Genomic DNA, 15,825 nt, shown 5'->3' with positions numbered 1-15,825 from the left:
GAGCTTGGGTTTTAGAGCCAGGCTGCCTGGGCTCGAGTCCACCTCTGCTGCTTCTAACTGTATATCCTTGGCTCAGCGATTTAAAGTTTGCACCTCTCTTTCCTTACCTGTAAAATGGGAATAACATTAGTCCCTTCCTCTTAGAGTTCTTGTGAGGACAAAATAATACAGGTAAACTGTTAAGAGAGGGCCTGGTACAATGTTATCACTCAAAAAATGTTTTTGTTAATGATGATATTATTTCCAATCGGTTCTAAGCCAGTGCTGCATGGGTACTGTACTCACCACGGCCAGCTCCTCTGGCTGGCCTGGACTTTCCTGGTGTTAGCACAGAAAGTCCAATGTCCAGGGAAGCCCCGAGTCCCAGGCCAACCTGGGCAGTTGGTCACCCTAAACCTACCCCAGTAGAACAGCTGAATATTTTGTTGAGTCATGTTCGCATTTTGTTCACAAACACCGACTGTGTACCTTCATGACCAAGAACTGTGCTCAGTAGCGAGGGTTCAATGTATCTCACTGTCCGGTAGGAGGGGTGCCAGTAAGGTGACTTTGGATCCCTGGGCCCGGAGAGCACCGAGAGGCATTTTCAGCCACCTGTGCTGCAAACAGCAAGTTTTTATTGAGAGAATAGCGCTCGAGCTAAAATTTAGCAAGCAGATAAGATCCAGCCAGGAAAAAGTAGATGCAAATGACACACCTATTTTTATTGGCCTAGGGAAGACAACTCCAGTGTCTTGTACTGGGAAATAAGACATTTATTAAAAATAAATACAGCCCGGGGAGGTGGTTACTTCAGACATGTTAGCTAATCGACAGGATGCTATTATGTCTCTTTTGCTCGAGTGTTAACAGAGGGCCGAGTGGCCTGGATTAGCGAATTCTGGTGAAAACCAAAGAACTCGCCCAGTTTTCTGCTGAGCTGAAACTTTCCTGAACTGGGTAGTATTTTCAAAGATTTGGTCACACACTGGGACCAGGGAGTCATTTTGTTTTATAGGAATTATGGCTGTTGAAGCAGACACTGCTGATTGCCCACTAAAGCTCCATTTTTTTCTCTACTAAACCTTTTTCCTTACTAACAACCCTTTGGGGGAAGCAGTGATTCTACTTGAAAGTACTTACTTTTCCAGATTCTCTGGAAGGTCATGGGACCCAATTCCAGCCCGCAGAAGGCTTCCTTCCCCCCATAAAACAAAACTTCTAAGGCAAAGGCTTTTACCCCTCATCCTTGGCACTTTCTTCTTCATCTTGCCTGGAATGCAGATGGGATGGCTGGAGGTAGAGAAGTCGTCTTGCTTCCACGAGGAGCAAAGACACTTGTAAGGATGTCAGAGAGGAAACGAGAAGGAGAAGCGTCTTTTATGACTCCCCGTGAGTAGCTAGACCAGCCCTTGTATAAGGACTGCCCTTGTCTGGACTTATTTCATATGAAAAATTCCTACTTGAGGGTCTCTAGCATGTGTAGTGAACCAGGATCCTAATTGACCTGTTAGGTACTGATTTCAACGGTGTTTGGTAAATGTTGCGAGCATCAAAATCTTGCAGGGATGTGGACTCACTATAAAATTCTTGTGTGTGCAATGTTTCTAGTTGATGGAGTTTTTATGCGATGCTGTCAGGGCCGTGGTCTCCATAAGACACCGTAGGTGCGGTGCCTGGGACCCATGATTCTCTTAGAGGCCCATAAAAATCTTTTACTTTCTTTTAAAATCAGAAGAAAAAATCCAATTTGGATTATATTGGTCTTCATACAAACCCAGTCGTATAATGTAGTTTTTAATACCATTTTATGGAGGAAGGCGCCCAGGAAGGCAAAAGTATTTATTGGCCCATGAAGGTCATTGTGTGGCCTGGGATACCTCCTCATCTCAAAAAGGAACTGGTCTCATTGCTTCCTGCTCATTTTCCATTCCAGAATCTTCCTTCTCTGGATACAGAAACATGCCCCCATTCAACAGAGGAAACAAGGGGCACTGGAAAGGCTTCTGGGTCCAACAGAACTGGGTTTGAACCCCAGTGTGATTTTAGGCAAATTTCTTAATTTCTCCTGGTATCAGTTTTATAAAATTGATTGATTCATACATTTATTCAGCAGTGATTTGAAGGCCCACAGTGTAGCAGGCACTGTCTGTAGGGTAGTTATCTTTAGAGGATTATAGGAATTGATGCATAGGAAACCCAATATCTGGTACTCAATTCTGTTTTTAATTCCCTTGCCCTTGGCTGTGAGCTCCAAGCCTAGGACACGGTCCACTGTTATCTTCTTTCTTGCTGTGTGGAATGTTGGGATTATGAAATAGGCTTCTTCTCAAGATGGGATCCATCTACCTTTTGCAAAAGAACAGTGCTTTTCACTTGAATTTAATTAAGGCCCAGTGCTCCTTCCCACAGTCATTACTGTGGTGTCCCATTATCTCTTCTCTAATGATTTTGTTCTGTATAAGTGTCTGTAAAACTCATTCTCTAAGCACAACAATCAGACAGCAGTGTAGGGTAGGATAATTCAAAGACCCATTTAACCACTTTTCATTGGAGGAAGCTGTCAGAATTTCAGACCTGGTTTATTTTTTTGTTGCAGGGATTTTTTTTTCTTTTTCTTTTCCTTTTGCCTTCTTATAACTCCCTTACAGATCCACCTGTGAAAAAAGCAATTGGTTAATGGAAAAATATGTATTTCCCCACTATAATATACTGTGCCCCATCAGAGCACACTGAAGATTCTGTAGTACATTATAAAAGTGCCAAATATAATTTGTATGCAAACATCTGATGCAAAGGAGGACTTTTATTGTTTTCAATTGCAGGCAGAAAAACATACCAAGTGAATTTTTGACAAACATAGGATAGATCCTCCTGTGATAAGAAAATATCCTAATGCAAAGTTGCCTGCAGAGAAGAGGAGATTTCCCTTGCATTAACTTATTCAGATTCTGTGTAAGAAATAGCGGTGCTTCTTTTCTCCAGGAGACAAGAGACTCAAGATTTCATTCCCTCTTCTATCAAATGTGCCCATTCTCAACCTCTTTGCTCCCTGCCTGGTTCAGGAGTCCCAGAGAGGCATTCCACCCAGAGCAGGAACAATTCCACTGAAGCCTGGTTGGTGTGTAGGACATTAACTCAACAGTTGCCAAGTCTCCACCTCCTGTGTCACAGCAGCCTGGTTTAGATCTTCATGGGACCGTCCTGGTGACTGCATATTCCTTTTCTTATTTGGCCTGTGATCAGATGATGTCTAGGATGTGGCCAGCAGTGCACAGGGCACTTACTTTAAGAGATCTGATGGTTGGAAGTTTCAAACATAACCAACACATTATTTAACTATGTATACAAATAATTCAGGGACGCTAAGAATGCCCGAGTCCCCCATATGAGCTCCCTGTCGTGTCTTCCATTTCAGCTCTTCTCAGCATACTCTTCAGCTTCAAGCTGAACTTCTCCAGGGGAGCAGGGAAGAATAATTTATTGAGTGATTGTATTCTCTCAGTCAAAAAAAGCCCAGAGTAACACACATACATACATTCTTTCATGCATTTACTTTTCATCCCTCAAATGTGACTAACAACCTTGGTACATGTCCAGCATCATGTTAGATGCAGGAAATATGAAGAAGTAATACACTGAAGTGATTTTTCTCCAGCTGCTTAACCCCGTGTGGGAGAGGTCGAGAGGCCAGAGGTGCAAGGTCAATGTTCCCGATCGTCCCGGCATACCGGAAGCCTGCCTGTCCCATCTCCTTGTGTAGAAGCCCCTGGTGCCCCCATTTCAAGGAACTATTGAACAGGCCTCTCGCTATAATTTCCTGCCGGAGAGAGGATGCTGTGATGCGGCGCAGAAGAGGCAAAGCTGTATGAGCAGGGCTCGCGACGGCTGCTCACTGGTTCACTTGGCCATTCGGCACATGCTAATGATAAGTGTTATTATGTGCTTGAGACATTGGAGATGGTGGTGAATAAAACAGACAAGATTCTCTGCCCTCACGGGGCTTACGGTCTAGTTGAGGGAAGTAAAGAATACTTAATATTTGGTGATATTTGTATTTTGCCAGCTGTTGATAGTTGCTGCTAAGAAAGCCAAGCAGGGAGGGGTATAGGGAGTTCTGGGTGGGGTCTTGTAATTTTAAGTGGGGTGGTCAAGGAAGGTCACAAAAGAAGGTGATTTTGAGAAGCACCGAGTGGCTCAGCCTTCTAGCATCTGGGAACATGCTAAGAAGGGAAGGAGTGAGAGTGCAAGCCGTGAGGTGGGGATGTCTCAGGACCAATAAGTGGGGGCCGTAGTCTTGCTGGAGAGGAGTGAGTCTGTTGGGGGAGCCGTGCAAGGGCAGGTCAGGGCGCCATGGCCCATCCAGGTTTGGGGAACGGCATGGAAAAGACTTAGGGGAGGAAAGTACAGATGGCATCTCTTTTGTCCAGAATCGCGGAGCAGGTGGCATCTGTGGAAGATGTCGATTTCCAGCCCCTAAAAGCTGAAGGTTTTATACTCGGTAGTGAAAACCTGTGTGTCAATCAGCTCACCTCCAACGCTCATCTTGTACAGAGGAACGTTCTCGCCCTCGTCCCTGTGTGCGTGTGTGTGTGCACCTTTCCGTCACTGCATGAAAACGGCCAAATCAATTTTTTTACGGGTAGGTTTGAATCAAGTGCTGGAATACCCACTGTTCCCAGCACAGATCTGAAATATAAAGGTCATATGGCATCACTCACCCACCGTACTCCTCCTTCTATAAACTAGCGGGCCGGCAGGGATCGTCTGAAGATGTACCCAAGGATGCACCGTCATTACATCGATACGCAGAGGTTGCCTTCACTTCTGTATTCATGGCAGCTATTGCCCATCAATCACATATCCTTTCCTGCCAAGCTTGGAGGAAAGGCCGAAGTCCTCAGAGTGGCCTTCAAAAGGTCCTGCGCGGTCTGCCCCCCTGACACCCCCCGCCGCCAGTTTCTATTTCCTCACGTCCTCTCTCTCTTGGTCGCTGGCAGGGGCTCTGCACTGGCCCCTGCTGCTTCACTGCTCTTCCACCAGCAATTTCCATCCGTGATTTTCCTCACTTTGGTCAAGATCTCTGCTCAGAAGAACACTTCTCAGAGTCCTAACCTGACCATTTGAATTAAAAGTGACCGCCTCCCGTCCCCTGGCCATTCTTCTGGTCCCCGGCACTCTATACTGTCTTTTTCCCCTATAGTACCTTTTTTTTTTTTTTAACATGTCATAAAATTTAATTCCTTTTTCATGATTTTTATTTACTGTCTTCCCCTTCTTTATAAGTTCCATGAGGGCAAAGATCTTGGTTTTTGTTCACTGCTCTATTCTAAGCACCCAGGAGAGGAATTGGTACATGGGAGGTGCTCAGTGAATATTTGTTAAATGAATGATGTGTCCCTAAGTGGGAAAGATAGAGAACAGTGCACATAAATCACACCATATTGGGGATAAACTCTGGATTTATATATGTATGTATATTTACATAGAGAAAAGTATATGTGTGTGAATGAATAGTGAAGGCATGCACGTCTGTGGTGTGAGTATATGTGTACACATACACACAACTCACAGAGGGTGGAAGCATATCCGACAGCCTAAGTATTAAGTATTAATATCTGGGTTGAGGGATTTGGGGTAAATTTAAATGTATTTTTGGTGAATGTCAGTTTACACTGTCTGATTTATGCAGGGAATAAAGAATGCCTTTATAATCTGGAAAAAATCCATAAAGTCTATAAAATATAGGTTCTTCATATTTTTCTGGGGTATTTACTCTGACTTTGATTTTTACCAAGCAGGATGGTTGAAACTGCAAGTGTAATTGGCTTTCTTGAGGCAGTTCATTGCGTTTTTGTTGCATGGGTCCATGATGGAGTCTGGTGGGTCAGTTCTGCGGGGCTAAGTAGAGCCCCCAGTTTGGGGAACTTGCGGTCAATGAGGAAACAGCTGCTCTTTTAAGCAGCAACATTATTGAATTCAGCAGCTGCTTCTGATATGGAAACCCCTGTGAATACCAGACGAGATAATTATTAGTTTGCTCTTAACTTCCTTTCAGCTGAAAACCCCACAATTCAACTTCCTGGAACTATAAACTCTAGTTTTGTGCTGTTCTTGTTTCCTTATCGAAAAGTCCAAACAAGTGCATTGTTGAAAATATAGACATGTGTAAGAGTAAAGAAGAAAATATAATGAGCTGTAATCTTACCTACTGTGGATGACCACTTTTAACACATTGGTGTCTCCTTTGTCTTTTCTGTGCCTATAGGTAGAGTCCATATTTATTTTTATTTCAAAAATCATAACTATACCTTAAGCAGTTGATTTTTTTTCACTCAAAATGATACTAAGAATTTTTGGATCATGAAAGAAACTTCAAACACCTGTCTTTTACCGGTTTCATTATATTCCAATATGTTAATTTTCCATAAATTAATTATTGCTCTTCATTTGACCATTTGTTTCCAACAAGTTTCTTATTATTAATGATGTTGTAATGAGCATTCACAAATACTCATTTTCAGCTGTGAATCCTAGAAGTGGGACCAATGAGTCAAGAGTGCCTATTGCCCTGGTTGTTTTCAAAAGTAGTTGAACAAATTTGCACTCTTTCAATTTTTTTTTCATTTTATTTATTTATTTTTTAAACATTTTTATTGGAGTATAATTGCTTTACAATGGTGTGTTAGTTTCTGCTGTATAACAAAGGGAATCAGCTGTGCATATACATATATCCCCATATCTCCTCCCTCTTGCATCTCCCTCCCACCCTCCCTATCCCACCCCTCTAGGTGGTCACAAAGCACCGAGCTGATCTCCCTGTGCTATGTGGTTGCTTCCCGCTAGCTATCTATTTTACATTTGGTAGTGTATATATGTCCATGCCACTCTCTCACTTTGTCCCAGCTTACCCTTCCTCCTCCCTGTGTAGATTAGATTCCATATATATGTGTTAGCATATGGTATTTGTTTTTCTCTTTCTGACTTTTGTATCCTACTACTTTACCAAATTCATTGATTAGCTCTAGTAGTTTTCTGGTAGCATCTTTAGGATTCTCTATGTATAGTATCATGTCATCTGCAAACAGTGACAGTTTTACTTCTTCTTTTGTGATTTGGATTCCTTTTATTTCTTTTTCTTTGATTGCTGTGGCTAAAACTTCCAAAACTATGTTGAATAATAGTGGCGAGAGTGGGCAACCTTGTCTTGTTCCTGAACTTAGTGGAAATGGTTTCAGTTTTTCACCATTGAGAACAATGTTGACTGTGGGTTTGTCATATATGGCCTTTTTTATGTTAAGGTAGGTTCCCTCTATGCCCAGTTTCTGGAGAGTTTTTATCATAAATGGGTGTTGAATTTTGTCGAAAGCTTTCTCTGCATCTACTGAGATGATCATATGGTTTTTCTCCTTCAATTTGTTAATATGGTGTATCACATTGATTGATTTGCGTATATTGAAGAATCCTTGCATTCCTGGGAGAAACCCCACGTGATCATGGTGTATGATCCTTTTAATGTGCTGTTGGATTCTGTTTGCTAGTATTTTGTTGAGGATTTTTGCATCTATGTTCATCAGTGATATTGGCCTGTAATTTTCTTTCTTTGTGACATCTTTGTCTGGTTTTGGTATCAGGGTGATGGTGGCCTCGTAGAATGAGTTTGGGAGTGTTCCTCCCTCTGCTATATTTTGGAAGAGTTTGAGAAGGATAGGTGTTAGCTATTCTCTTTCAACTGCTTTTTGCTATGTCTATTTGACTATCTCCTTGCTATGAATAAATATTACTACTAAACAAAATAAAACAAACTTTTTTTGGCTAAAGAGATTAGTCATGGCACACCCGCTTTAGAGGTACTAGAATAGAGCAGCAGATGCCACACAGTGTCTGTCATGGAACGTGCTCTCCTGCTGCCCTGGAAGAGTGAGAATTCTGTACGTGTTAGGGACTTGCTCTGTAGTGGTAAAGAGCATTTGTGGGGCAAAAGGTACCCAAATCCTTTCTTCTTCTGTAAGGGACATATTTAACCTTGGGCTAACTTCCTACCTCATTTCCCCTGGAAACCTGATAAAGATGGCATGCCAGCTGTGTTACCAGGAAACATTGGTCAGGACAAATATGACCACTGGGTAGAATACTGCATGGGCCTGGGAGCGGCCCCAAGTGAGCCATATAAGATGGAAAGCCCCAACTTTGGGTTCCCCTGTGAGTGAAGACTTGTCACTGAGCATGTCCCTTTCATGGAACGTCTGCTCCACCTGAAGAGGAATGACTTATGCTGTCCTCCTGTCTTGCTCTCTTTCCTGGCCTGCATCCCCCTGAGGGGCTAAGTGTGGTCAGTGGTGATCTTGTGCATCTGAATATTTAGTTAAGCCGGGAATGACCCCTGCTAGTGTTATAGCCTCAGAGTCATAAAGACCTAGATTCCCAAATCTATGTTCCCTCCATCAACTCACTCAACTGGACTCAGTCCCTTGAAACCTGGTTTCCTTATTTGTAAAACAGGGAGGTTAACAGTGCACATCCCCTAGGTATTGTGAGTGGAATAAAATAATCGACAAAAAAGAATCTGACCCCAAATCAAGATGTTTATAAACAGTAGTAGTGGGAATTGTGGCCATTTTATAAAAATTAACGTTGATATAACTGACCTGCTGGCTCCATGGATATGTGACCTGTGCAGTCACTGGGACCCCACACTCCTAAGGGCTCCATGCTTGGTTGGATGCTCTGCTGTGGCCATCCTGAAATTCTCAGTCATTCTTGAACAAGGGGCCTGCAGCTTGACTTTGCAGTGGGCGCCACCAACTATGTAGCTGGTTCTGATTACAGGATACGATGTGCCTAGTACGTGAAACATAGTTTATAGAGAGTCCAGGAGTCAGTGCTTTCGGAGCTCACTCAGAAGCTGAGGAGGAGGGGGAAGGATTGGCAATAGTTCACATGATGCATTCAAAACATCTGACTTATTTGTCACCACAACTCCGTGGGGGGGGGTAACGTTCTTATGTCCATTTCATCGATTAGAAACTTGAGGGATGTAGAATTTAAATTGTCCCCCAGTCACTGGGCTGGTAGGTGCTACCTTCGTCGATTCTGCAGAGGGGACTGTTCACAGAAGACTCCGCATGTCCACGGGCCCTTGCAGGTCCACACATAGCTACCCTTCTCAATGGGGTCCAACCTAGTGGAAGAGGTGCGTCCTCTCCTGCAAAGCCTTTCCTGTGGGCTGGAGAGTTCGTTGAGCAAGTGGTAAGCTCTCCAGGTCTGGAGTTCTGGAGACACTATACAAATAAGACTCCTGCACTTGCATGGAACAGCAAAGAATGGTCTCAGCTTTGTTTCTGTCAAGCTCTGAACAGCGCATAATAATGTGACGGCTCTAGCCGCTCAGCACTCAGGTCTCCTTGTGATATTTTCATGTCCTCATTAACTTTCACAAGGACAGATTGATGTTCCGTGGCACTGAGCACTAATGATGCATTTCCGCGGGCACTGCTGTCTTGTAGCCCTGTTTGGTGTCTTGACCGCTGTCAAGCTTTGGCTCTTCGGGTCATGATGCTTCCTGTCTCTCAGAGCAAGGAGGGTTTGCTCTGAAGGGTGTGGGTATCATCTGCTGAACTGGGCAGTTCTGGGTCTTCCCTACTCCTTGCGTGCTCTTCTGCCTTTCTTGGAAGGAATCTTCTAGAACACTGGTTCTTAACCTTTTTGATCTCCAGCTTCACCTGAGCTAGTCTAAATCATTCTTTGTTACTTCCTGGACTCAAATCACGTCCTTGACCCCCCGAGCGCTGGTTGCAAGGCCCTTGCCGAGACCCCTGTGCTCCTCTTAGGGACCTCATTCACCTTTTTGGACTCTTTACTACCTGTTGTTCCTATTAGACTTGAACCTTCCTAAGGGCAGGGACTTGTTCATCTCTGAGTCCTCTGCCTTTCCAACAATATCTGAGGAACAGTCAGCAAACATTGCTAGAATTATCTCTTTGGAACAATCCAGCCACGTACATGAAAGTCTGAGATAATCTACAAGATCTCAGACCCCCTGAGGTTATTCATGCAGATGTCCATGGACCTCAGGACAGAAAACCTCCTCTCAGTGCTCTCATACATCAAATACCTTAATCCCTACTACAACTCTGTCAGTGTAGTTCAGGCACCATTTGGATGTCTCCAGTGATGGTGAGCTCACTACCTCCTTCAATGTCCCATTGTGGGAACTTTAAGTGTTGGAAGTTGGATGGGTGGGTGGATGGTTTCACTCATTGAAGAGTTTTTATTGGGAGCTGTCACTGTGACAGGCTATTTTCTAGGGTAACAAGGGTGGACAAAACCAAGCCACTGTTCTCTCAGAGTTGTATTCTCTACAGAAATTAAATTCTCTACAGAAATGAGAATCCTCTCTTTACTTCCTCATTGTGAAATAATGACAAAAGTCATTCATTTACTAACCAATATTTACTGAAGGCCTACTAAGTACCAGACCTTTCCTGTTCACATGGAGCTTATGCTCTAGTGAGATAGATGTTAGGCAAACAAACAAATAGAAGTATCAGATGGTAATAATTTCTATGAAAAAAATCCCAGGATGGAGGAGGGGTTTTCTGCTTGTGTGTTTCTGGGAGGGGCGTCATATGAAATCTTGAACATTCCAGGCAGCAACAATGCAGAAGTCTGGAGTAGCGGCATGCTTGGGATTTTAACAGTAACTAATCCTTACGGAGAACGAATTCACTTATATACAAATGAGTAAATGAAGTAAAACTGGTTGTAGCAGAGTCTCTAATGACTTCTTCTAGTTACTTCGACTGATATTCACCTATGTTTTGAGAAACGTGCTCTAGAATTTAAGCTCTTTTGTGCAAACACAGTAGTGGGAGTTGGTACAGCCACCTGGATGCTGGCCTTGGGAGCTGTTTCTTAAGGGATAGAACAAGTTAGAAGGAGCCTGGGTCCCTGATGCAGTGGAAGTCCCATGTCAGCTGTAGAGTGTCAGATCTGTTGCTCGAGCGAGAAGCAGCCGACTTCAATCTCACTGCAGCCAGAGCGCTCTGGACTTGGTTATGGCATTCACCTGCTGTCCTGCACAGTCATGCTTTAGCTACGCTTGTGTGTATCATAGGACTCTGCTGATAGCGCTAGAGATACAGGAGTCCCTGCTCTTGGAGTCTGGTGCTTTCAGCCTAGTGGGAAAGGAAAGATTTGAAGTAAAGTGTTATTTCACTGAGAACGTATCACAGGTGAGCCTGACCAAGGCTGGAGGAAGTGATGTCAAAAGGAGGATGGCACGATGGTTAGATATCCTGTTGCAGGGATTGGTAGCCTGCTGTCTGCTTATATGAATAAAGTTTTATTGGCACACAGCTATGCCTCTTTGTGTCCATGTTATCTGTAGATGCTTTTGTGCTATAACAGTAGAGTAGTTGCGACAGAGACCATATGGACCTCAAGCAAAACCATGTCTGGTTTTCTTATCCTTTAAAGAAGATTTACCGCTCTCTGATCTATAGGCAATGGGAGAGAAGAGCGTGGTCAGGGCTTGGCAGGGAGAGCGTTCTGGATTGAGCAAAACCCCGGTGGGAGGTCTAGAGCTTCTTATAGCAAACCGAGTATTAACAAATTCACATCTCACAAAGGGTCAGGCAAATAACAGAAATAAATAAAGTGGATTGTACGTTTGTGCGTTACATAGATAAGATCCTAAAGAAATATGCCCTCTACCTCTGTTTTTTGGATATTGGGCTACTACTTACTTCCCCACATTTAACAGAGACATGGATATAAAAATATTTCTCAATTAAAGAAAAAGTCAGAGCGAGCATAGTGATAAATGGCAACTGAAATTCAGACCTGGTATTAATGGTACAACAAAGTACAGTGGGGACTGTGGAAAAAAACCAGAAACGTGCCTCTTTCGTGTGGGCCCAGCTCTAGCAGAAATTAAGCTTTTTTAAAAGAAATTCTAGAAATTCACAGTTTTATGTGAAATCTCCCAATGTTGAAACAATGGCTTTTGTTTTCATTGTGTGAATGTCAAACCCCAACCTATCCCCAGGCTGGGTTGTCTCTGTGGCCTCCAGTTGGAGACCATGGCATGAATGTTTAAGAGATCCAGGGACTCAGACCTTAGTTGAGGAGAAAGTTCAAACAGCCCAGGAGCAATGAGCAGATTATTTTATCAAGTTGTGTATTTTGTGGCACAAAGGTGCATTGGGAGGTTGGAAGAGGGAGAAATCCAACGTGGTTGGAGCGGTCTCAGTGGACTCTTGGAGAAGGTGGGTAGTGTACTAGGCATTAAATAATGGATTCAATCTGAGTACCTAGTAGCAAGGAGAGCCGGAAGACCCGGAAAACCACAATCAGGGAAGACGAGAGTTGCAGAAGAGAAAGAAAGATTTGTAAGAGATTTGGTCTCCTGGGAACAAGTTGTATTTGAAACCTGTGCTCTTCCAATATCCAGTTCCTCCTTTCTGCCAGCCGCTGACCTCTGTGCTCAGGTTTGGGTTTAATTCTGTCTCTGAGTTGTTTCGGAAACTGCCGGTGGTGATTTGGAGATTCCCACCAGGTGGCGATGTTCTCATTTGGAAAAAAAAAAAGGAAAGCAGAGTAAAAGAATGCGCCACTTTTTGTTGAATGATGTCTGCTGGGTTCTCTCATCCCTGCCCAAGCCTGGGTTTTATAGCTAATAAAGTAAAAACAGCTTACACAGTTTTCCTTTTTTATTTATCTTATGGCACTGTCCATAGATCCTGCCATGCCAAGCCCATAATATTTATTTCTGCAGCAATTGCTATGCAAACTCTATACAAGGGGAACATCTGTATTATTCCCAGCATCCTCTCTGGAAGCAGAGCCACAAAAGAGAGAGCAGAACAGAAGCACATGTGCATAGGTGGTTGGAGGACTTTCTTGAGGGTGAGGGGAGAAAAAAAATAAGCTGTGTCTTCCACTCCAGCCTTCCAAGATATGTGGATTTGGGTAGAAGACCTGCTGCTGAAAGACCTGTTTTAAGAAATAGAATATGCAACAGTTTCTAAAAGGTCTTTTTTTCAGCCTATCTGGAGAAGCTCAGTGCCAGAGCACCCGACCAGAGGTGAATGGTCCGTTTCTGAATAACAGCAAGGGGCAAAGAGCGGAGCTGTGAGGGCTTGGGGGAGGGGGGAGGTGACGGAGGGGCAACCACTAGGCAGGGTATAGTTTTTTCATTTATTTCTTTGAACCCATAGATGGTGACCCATGTAGATTTCCTCCACCCCATATGACAGTGTTGAACCAGGACAGTTCATTGAGGAGTTCATTGTCAGCCTTCACCGCAAGAAAAGAGTTTGATTCATAGGAGCAGGTTCACGACCCAGTGAAATAGGAAATGCCTGGAAGTGCTTGTCTGAGGCCAGAACCTACAAAGTGCTGGGCGAGTGTTATCATTTCTCCTTTGAGGTCAGGTCGATGTGTTAATACGATCAATCTATTCATTCTACTCAGACTCACTTCGTTCCTCTTCTGCACCAGGCTCTGGGGTTACTGAGATCTTCCACTTCCCCCCAGTTCTGTCTCTTTCGTCCCCTTTTTCCAATTCTGCTTCTCATACTTGTACCTTCAGAACCTGCCTCTGTCCCTCTGATGGGAATAAAACCCTTCCTTCCTCTTTCCTGGTGCTTTTCTTTCCCTTCTCATTGGCCCTTCCTGGTTTCCATCTCTCCATCCCTCTTCTTCTGTCATTTGTGGAAAGGTGATGCTGTGCATTTGTTGTCTGCACATCTGCTGGATCTCTCACTATGAAGGGTGGGGTAAAGCCTGTTCCTTTGCTACATAAAAATCACATCCCTTTGAGGTGGGCTGGGGTGGGGTGGGATAGAAAACTGGGGGAAGAGATACAGACTAGGAGACCTGCTTTTAGCATCAGGCTCAGCTGAAGCAGTGCCTGTGGCCTGCCTGCTATGCCTCTTCCCAAGGGGTCCCGGTGGGCAGTCACAGCTGGGCCCAGGCGGCTGAGCCACCCTCCTCTCAGCCGTATTCTGCCCTATGAGCTTCAACTGTGGCCACCGGACTGTATCAGTTCGCAATGGACTTTGTCTGGAAGGTTTCATCTGGTCTGCAGGTAGTTGGCTGAAGTTGATTTCTAGGCTCTAGGTTTTCTACTAGGGGTTTGTAGCTGGCCTGCCCACAGAGATCCCAAACGCAAAACCCAGGGAGGAGCTCCCCACTACAGAGGAGCGTGCAGTCCCCCAGTCCCACTTGCTTCTCCTCACTGGGCCTTGCAGCCTCATCTGCAGCTCTGAGAACCTCACAGCCCAGCTTGGTAAGGATCTGGCATCTAGAACCTCCCCGACAGGCTGTGCTGAAAGGGCCCTTTGCCAGGGGCTGGCTCTCGTCTGAGCTGCCTGTTCCTAACTGTGATGTTTCTCAGGATGTTGATTTCAGAGCACGAGTTCACCTGTATGCGGTGTGTCGTCGGGCATGGTCTTGCCCTCTTGGCAGGGGTGATGGATGAGTTGCCATCTCCATATCCCTCCCAGCTCAAAGCTTTGTGACTGGCAGCAGTCTGGTCCAATGGGATCAGTCCAGCATCATTCATGCAACAAACGTTTGAGAGTCTCTCAACACTGTTCTGGGCACAGGAGCTCTAAGGTGAATAAGATAAGGGTTCCTGCTGTCACAGAGAATTCATTAGAATGGAGTAGGTACAGGCAATAAATGCTATGTAAACAATGTGTTAGGTGATAAAAAGGTTGGGAGGGAAAACTAAGGGAGTGAGGGGTGGTCAGGGAAACCTGTGTGTTAGAAATGACATCTGGCAGGGAGCTGAGGGAGTGAGCCGAGCAGCTATCTGGGGAAAGAACATGCGAGGCAGAGGGAACAGCACGTGCAAAGGCCCTGAGGCAGGAGTGGGAGGAATGTGTTAGAGGAACAGCAAAGAATCCAGGGTGGCTCTGATGAAGTAAGAAGAAAATGGTAGAAAAGGAGGTTGGTAAGACTGGGGGCGGGGGTGGAATCATAAAGATTATATGGAGCTTTGCAGGTCCCAGCTTTTGAACTTCATTTTGAGTGAAATGTGAGGTTTCAGAGGGTTTTGAGCAGAGGGTTTTGAGCAGAAGGTTTTCATCTCCTATGACTTCTACATTTTAAAAGGCTGGTTCATTTTCCTAAAGGGGAACATGGTATATGTGCGTGTGTGTAAAGTTGTGTGTAAATATATGTGTGTGTATAGCCACAGGTATATACATATATGCGTGCATAAAGTTATATATATGTTATACATATAATTTGAAAATAATTGGAGGCTATGCCTATGAATCCCTTTTCCACTAAATCTCTGCTGCACACAGGTCCCTGTTCCTCAATTCACTTATCCCTAAAAGCAGGAAACTCATTATGGAAAAGAAAATAGAAGCCCAGAAGCCCCTTTTGGGTTGTGACACAGTCCATCCATGTGCTCCCTGGGGACATCTTAGCATAGAGTGGTGACCTGAGCCATTCCCTTTCTTAAATAGAAGCTAGAAGCTGAGATGTTTGAGATGGTGGGGAAAGGATGAGGAACATAGAGCACAAGCAAGGGAAATGATTTCTAAGATGCCCTTGATAACTGCATGGCTCTGTAGGAATGCACTGGAAAAGCTGGTGTTCATCATTACACAGAATGCCTGCTTCTCCACAAATGTAAAATGACTCGAGAGAACCTTCTGGTGATAATGAAGTACTGTGTGTATTTTTATTTTTTTATTTTTAATTTTTTTATTTTTTGCGGTACACAGGCCTCTCACTGTTTTGGCCTCTCCCGTTGCAGAGCACAGCCTCCAGACACGCAGGCTCAGCGGCCATGGCTCACGGGCCCAGCCGCTCCATGGCATGTGG

This window comes from Mesoplodon bidens (genome assembly GCF_964165515.1).
Source record: "Mesoplodon bidens genome assembly, chromosome: 15".
Classification (NCBI taxonomy): domain Eukaryota; kingdom Metazoa; phylum Chordata; class Mammalia; order Artiodactyla; family Ziphiidae; genus Mesoplodon; species Mesoplodon bidens.
The sequence above is the reverse complement of the archived record's forward strand: the minus strand, read 5'-3'. Positions refer to the sequence as shown.